A 7302-nucleotide genomic window follows, 5' to 3' on the forward strand; every position below is an offset into this window, starting at 1 on the left:
GAAATATTGTTTTTTTCATAATATCATTTTTTCAGGGGCCCAGTGAGTCATTTTATGAATGAATTGAAGGAGAGGAAATTGTGCACCTAAAGGAACTATAGGTTTTTTGTTGGGACCCAGCCACAACTCCCTATTTGGGTCAAATACACCTCCCTTTTGCTGCCAGATTTGTTTTTTTTAGGGGTTGATGCCTATTGGTACTGTAAAAGAATGTTAGTGAGAGTGTCGGTGGGTCGGAAGGGGCATTCTCGTACAGGACAGGTCATCTTTCCTAGGGCAGCATTCTTTGCTGCAGCATCAGCTAGATTGTTTCCCTTAGCTATTTTAGTGTTATCTTTGGAATGCCCAGGAATTTTTATGATTGCCAGTTGTTTAGGCATTTGAATTGCTTTTAATAGCTCTGAGACTTGGTGCCCATTTCTTATAGGTTGTCCAGATGAGGTAAGAAATCCTCTCTGTTTCCATAGCATGCCAAAATCATGGGCTATTTTAAAGGCATAGCGGCTATCAGTGTATATATTAGCTACCTTCCCTTCAGCCAAAATATAAGCTCTAGTTAATTCTATTAATTTAGCCATTTGGGCTGATTTTACTCCTTTGAGTTGGGCGCTTTTTATTACGTCTACCGTGGAAGTGACAGCATATCCCGCCTGATAATGTCCCTGATGGTCCTTTAAATAAGAACCAAATTAACTCAGCATTCTCGATAGGAGTTTCCTGCAAATCTGCTCTAGGAGAGAGTAAGATATCAGTTAGTAGACTGCAGTCATGTTTTTCCTCTTGCTCACCTGGAAGAGGGAGAAGAGTTGCAGGGTTAAGAATATTGCAGCGCTTCAAAGTGATGTTAGGGGCAGGAAGCAAAAGCACTTTATAGGCGACTTACAGAATAGTGTTGAGTGTGGTGAGAGTTTAGGAGAGATTCCACAGAATGAGGGGCATAAATTATTAGTGGGGACCCCAGGACAAATTTCTCAATTTTTTTATATAAAATGGCTGCAGCTGATATGGCTCTCATATAAGGGGGGTGTCCTTTTGCTACTGGGTCTAACTGTTGGCTGAAATAACCAACTGGCCTGTGACTGTCGCCATGCTTTTGAGTTAATACTCCAAGCGCATTTCCATCTACTTCATGTATAAAAAGGAAAAAAGGAAGGCTATAGTTTGGGTGTCCTAAAGCAGGTGCCTGGGTAAGAGCCTGTTTTAAATCCTCTATATATTGCTTTTCACTTTCCCCCCAGCAAATTGGGTCTGGTTGGTGATGCTTTAGTTTTTTGTATAAGGGCTGGGCCATTAATGAGTAGTTTGGAATCCAACTTCTGCAGTAGCCTGTTAGCCCTAAGAACCCTCTTAATTGTTTTTTTGTTTTGGGCAAAGGAAAGGCCATGATGGCAGAGATTCTTTCTGGGTTTATAAGAAGTCCTTTGGGAAAATTGTGTGCCCTAAGTATTTAACTTGGGGGAGCCTAAATTGTAATTTATCTCTGGACACTTTGTGTCCCTTTAAGGCAAGCTGTTGCAGCAGGTATATAGTGTCTTCTCTGCATTCACTCAGGGAGGGTGAACACAACAGCAAATCATCCACATACTGAATCAGAGTAGATTCATTTTGGAATACAATATCATCTAAATCTGCCTTTAATATTTGAGAAAAATATGTAGGATTTTCAGAGTAACCCTGGGGCAAGACTGTCCATGTATACTGGCGATTTTCCCAAGTGAAGGCAAAAAGATATTGACTATCCTGATCTACAGGTAGGCTAAAGAAAGCACTGCATAAGTCAATGACAGAGAAGTGGCTGGCAGTGATAGGAATATTGGACAGTAAGGTGTGGGGGTTAGGGACGACAGGATGCCTCGGAACCACTGTTTTATTTATGGCTCTTAGGTCCTGAACAAACCGCCAGCCTTTCCCATTTGGTTTTCTGACTGGGAGGATTGGTGTGTTACAAGGGCTGGTGCAGGGTATTGTGAGTCCTTTATCTAAGTAGTCCTGAATGATTGGCTTGATTCCTAGTAAGGCTTCAGGCCTAAGGGGGTATTGTTTAATGTTTGGCAGGGGTTTAGACTCATCTATGGTGATCTCTATGGGAACTGCTGGCTTAATTTGTCCAATATCCATGGAAGAGTTTGCCCATAGAGAATCTGGTATTTTGGATAAGAAAGGCTCTACGTCCCCCTGTTCAAAATCTCCATTAACCTCAGCAAGCATGATACTGCATGTAGGGTTTTGTAAGTCTTCTGTGTCTCCCAAATTGAGAATCATCTCTCCCTTCTGTGAAAATGAGATGTGGGCATTATGGGTCTCTAAGAAATCCCGTCCCAGCAGGTGTATAGGAGCACTATCTATTAAAAGGAAAACATGCTGTCCTATAAGCTCTCCCAATTGATATTGGAGTGGATCAGATTTAAAGGCAACAATTGGGGAGTTTGAAACCCCTACCATTTGAATTTTTACTTTACTTTGAGGGAGAGGGTTTTTAATTAAGGTAGGGTTGAGGACTGACAGCGTGGCACCAGTGTCCACAAGGGCTCTGGTGTCTTTTTTTATTTTTTTTTTTTTTTGAGACAGAGTCTCGCTTTGTTGCCCAGGCTAGAGTGAGTGCCTTGGCGTCAGCCTAGCTCACAGCAACCTCAAACTCCTGGGCTCGAGCGATCCTTCTGCCTCAGCCTCCCGAGTAGCTGGGACTACAGGCATGCGCCACCATGCCCGGCTAATTTTTTATATATATATCAGTTGGCCAATTAATTTCTTTCTATTTATAGTAGAGACGGGGTCTCGCTCTTGCTCAGGCTGGTTTTGAACTCCTGACCTTGAGCAATCCGCCCGCCTCGGCCTCCCAAGAGCTAGGATTACAGGCATGAGCCACAGCGCCCGGCCTGGTGTCTTTTTTATTTATGGATATTTCTATTTCCCCTAGAGTGTTTGTTAGAAGTAAGGGGAAAACCCTCTCTATTCCCTCGGAGCCTCCCTATTCTGGTTTTAAAGTTTCTTTGGTGCCTCCCTCTAAGGCCTTTTGCTCCTTTTGTGCAAGCACCCATTTAAGTTTTTTACAATCTTTTTTAAGGTGTCCCTTTTTTTTGCAGTAATAATAAATCACTTTCTTGGTGGCCAGCTGCGATCTCTGCAGGGGACAGAACCCCTCCGACCTTTTGACTTGGTTACTAAGTTGCTTTAGCTGTAAACTCATAATCTTGGAGGCCGTTTTCTTTTGCTTCTTAACTATTGTTTGTGACAACTGGCTGCTAGTGGGCAGAGAAGCCCAGGCCACATTATTTTTTTTTATCAGGGTTACTAATTTGTCGTCTAAGCCTTGTACAAATCCAGAATTTAGTAAAATGTCACTTTTACCATGCTCAAAATTTTTAGGAGGTATCCCTGAATATTGTTTGAATGTTTTCTTAAACCTGTTATAAAAGTCAGGTATGGTTTTATTTGGGCGTATTTTACATTGTTGCACTTTTGCCCAATCTATAACTTTAGGGTAAATCTGTGGTAAGTTTTTATAGAGGCGGTCACAGAGCTCCCTGCATTTTTTTTTTATTTGCATCTATTTTATCAAAATCTTTTAAAGGTTGTTTTTAACCTGCTACCCTGAACCATTTTTTAGCTTTGTTTTTGGGGACTAGTAACTCAATTAGCTGATACAGGTCAGAGAAACCTGGATCATAGGTCTTAAGTGTTAATTGGAATTCTCTGGCAAACCCGAGGGGGTCTTGAGTTGGATCAGGGAACCCAGACACCAGAGCCTTTAACTCTGTCTTGGTCCAGGGTGTATATAATATATTAGGGTCCCCTCTCCCAGTGGGTTTTATTTTAAAGGGAGCAACAACTATTTTATCTTCTTTTTTAGCTATTTTTGATCCTTTTACAGCTCGAGGTGAAGGAATAGGGGAAGGAGGGGGGAAAATGAAATCATCAGGATAAGGAAATTTAGAGAACAGAGGGTTAGGGGGAGCAGAAGGAGAGACAATTTTTGGAGCGTTCCTGATTTTAGAAGCGGCTTCTGCTAGTTTCTTTAATTCTGAGACAGTCTCAAGTATTTTTTTATTAACTTCCTGGAGGGAGGCAAGTTTATCATTCTCTCTTTTGGATGATTCCAAGTGCCAGCAATAGTATGATTTTTATTTATTTTTCTTAATTGGAGAACCTAGTTTTTTTAGTTTAGCGCGCAAGAAAACCAATTTGGGAATATTGAAAGTTCCCCATTTTGGAAACCTCAGACCTAGGTCATCTTTAGTAAGATCTTTCCATTTATATAAATACTTGCAAGTAGAGGCGCCATAATTATTAAACATAAAATCAGCTGGGGTGCCTGAAGGAGGTCGTTCTTTTTGCCTTTTCTCATTTTTACATAATTTGTTTCCCATTTTTTTTTTTTTTTAAGAAGGAACCGAATTGTGGTCTAGGGTTTGGTGTAGTGGATCAGAGTGTGCTGCTTGTGGGTGGGGCTCCTCAGTGCTTCACCACTGATTCGGTCCCACCCTCTTATGTGTCCCAGTTTCTCTCTTTGGGGGTCTAGTACCTCTGAGAGGGCTCAAAACGCCGAGTGATCAGCTCTTATGCGCGTTTTCTGGACGAGCCTTTTTTAAAATTAATTTGTTGGGCGGTTCCCTGTGGGGCTACTCGCACCTCAGGAATCGCCCCAGGCAACTCCCAATCAGGGCTCTGGTCACCCAGGGCTACCTTAGGTCTGGGAGGAGTAAGCTGCCCCTTATCTTTGGAGCTGAGAAACTCAGTCTCTCATTTATCTATGAATAGGACAGTTGGGTTCCTTATGCAAATATGCAGACAAGCCAATCGAAATTGGTCTTTGAGAGGAAAAAGGCAGCAGAGAAAGCCCTTCAGAGTGCACTTTTACATCAAATTAGGGTCCCAAACAACAATTTTTAGGAAGAGAATAGACAGCTCAGAATAAACTGGGACCTTTGACCAAGAGTGGGAGGTCCGGATCTCAGGAGGACTTACCGGTTCCCGCCGGAGGAGCGGCTCAAAGTCGGAAGGGCTTCAATGGGCCCGTGCTGATACCTTAGCTCCGGGTTCGGGCGACTCCTTCAGGGGTCCCGAGTCTTCTCTGAGATCCTGCCGACTACGCCAAAATTGTGGACGGAAAAAATCCAAGCCCTGAAATATTTGAAAGAAGTTTATTCTGAGCCAAGTTTGAGGACCATGACCCGGAGCCACTCTCAAGAAGCCTTGAGCAAGTGGGCTCGCTGTAGCTGGGTTACAGCTTAGTTTTATATATTTTTAGAGAGACAAAGGTTATAGACAAGGTCACAAATCAATACATGAGAGGCATACATTGGTTTGGCCCAAAAAGGTGGGACATCTCGAAGTGGGGGCTTACAGGTTATAGGTGGGTTTAAAGATTCTTTGGCTGGCAATTGGCTGAGAGGGTTAGACTTTATCTAGAAGACCAGAAAGGATATGCTTACTTTAATTTTTTTTTTCTTTTGAGACAGAGTCTCACTTTGTTGCCCAGGCTAGAGTGAGTGCCGTGGCATCAGCCTGGCTCACAGCAACCTCAATCTCCGGGGCTCAGCGATCCTGCTGCCTCAGCCTCCCGAGTAGCTGGGACTACAGGCATGTGCCACCATGCCCGGCTAATTTTTTGTATATTTTTAGTTGGTCAATTAATTTCTTTCTATTTTTGGTAGAGACGGGGTCTCGCTCAGGCTGGTTTCGAACTCCTGACCTTGAGCAATCCGCCCCCCTCGGCCTCCCAAAGTGCTAGGATTACAGGCGTGAGCCACCATGTGCGGCAGGATATGCTTACTTTAAGATAAGGTTGTGGGCACTCTGGGAGGTCCAGACAGGAGGACATTTTAAATTTACAATAGGCGCCTGCTAGGATGTTTTAAGATGCTTTAAATTAAAGAATACGCGCCTGCTAGGATGCTCAGTTATGACATTTTAGATTTATGATAGGCATCTGCCAGGATGCTGGAGTTAAGACAGGGGCTTCTTATCTGTTAGGTGATGTTAATGCCATACCAGCATCAGGTCAGGAAGTAAACCACTGCTTCATTTGGTTAACAAAAGCCGCCTTGTGGGAATTTACCATTTGCCAGCCTAACCCAGCTGGCCTCCTTAGGAAGGAGTTTTTAGCAAAAAATTAGAGTTTAGTCCTCACACCCGACCTTAACATTGGTACCCCCACAGTACGCTGGGGGAAAATGAGAAATAAATGAATCAGAAAACAGGGGGGAGGGAGGCACGGGCAGTACATGTCACCTCAATACTTGTACTCCCATAATCTGCTTGAAAAGAGAGAGAAAAGGAAATGCAACAATAGAGATAAGAGACACTTTTTAAGAAAATGAATCCGAAAAGAAATGTAAAATGGGGCCTGTCCAGCAGCTCTGGGTGTGACTCCGGATCCCCCAACATCAGGTGCCACCACCAAAGATTCCTACAGTGTAGCCCATAGAACTCCCAAAGCAACGGGACGAGTTCTGGTCACATACTTGCTCAAAATGACATCCTGGGAATTCTTCTGCAACTCCCTCCCCTCTCAGACTCTCAAGGTTCTCAAGGTTTCCTCCAGCATGTCGGTCCCACACACCAGAGCTTTGGTCTGACACCTGACAGTAGAGATGGCACGCATGCTGCCGCGTGGCAGTGGTGTCACGGCTCGGGACAAGAGGAGGCCCCACGGCGCCGGGTAGGGCGCCAGGCACCGCGGCGGGCACTGAGGGTGGGGGTGATCCGCCGGACCGCCGCCCCACTCCCAGAAAGGGGACAGAACAAGAGGCAAAAAGGAAAAAAAAAAAAGCCTATGGCACCCGGTATTCCCAGGCGGTCTCCCATCCAAGTACTGACCAGGCCCGACGCTGCTTAGCTTCGGAGATCAGACGAGATCGGGCGCGTTCAGGGCAGCGTGGCCAGAGATGGCAGAGGGAGCCCCTGCCCCGCTCAAGAAGCCGAGCCTCTCTGCGCTTCCCCGCCGCCGCCTCCTCCGGCCCCAGGCCCCGCGCCGGGCTGGGCCTGTTGAGTTCACTGGCCGGGTCTGGCGGGCTCCGCGGGACTGGGGTGACGGGCAGGGCGGGGCGGGCAGGGAGAGCCGGGCCGGGGTGGGGGGCTGTCTCTCTACACACACACACACACTCACACTCACTCACTCACAGAAGACGCGCCTCCAAGGCTAGACCCGCCAAGGTGGAGACCTTCCAGCCCCCCTCCTCTCCTCGCCTCCCCTCCTTCACCTACCCGCCCCCCACCCCCAGCGCGCCGCCACTGCTGACTGCGCACGCGCACGTGGGGCGCTCGACCTTTGCCCCCAGCCAGGGGCCGCCCTCCCCCACA

At 45.9% G+C, this 7302-nt stretch overlaps 1 pseudogene; it reads right to left on the bottom strand.

The window, feature by feature from the left end:
- Nucleotides 1–6770: 6770 nt before the first annotated feature.
- LOC142863710 (uncharacterized) lies at nucleotides 6771–6889 on the bottom strand (annotated as a pseudogene).
- Nucleotides 6890–7302: the final 413 nt, after the last annotated feature.

The sequence above is a fragment of the Microcebus murinus genome, chromosome 22 (genome assembly GCF_040939455.1).
Source record: "Microcebus murinus isolate Inina chromosome 22, M.murinus_Inina_mat1.0, whole genome shotgun sequence".
Lineage (NCBI taxonomy): Eukaryota > Metazoa > Chordata > Mammalia > Primates > Cheirogaleidae > Microcebus > Microcebus murinus.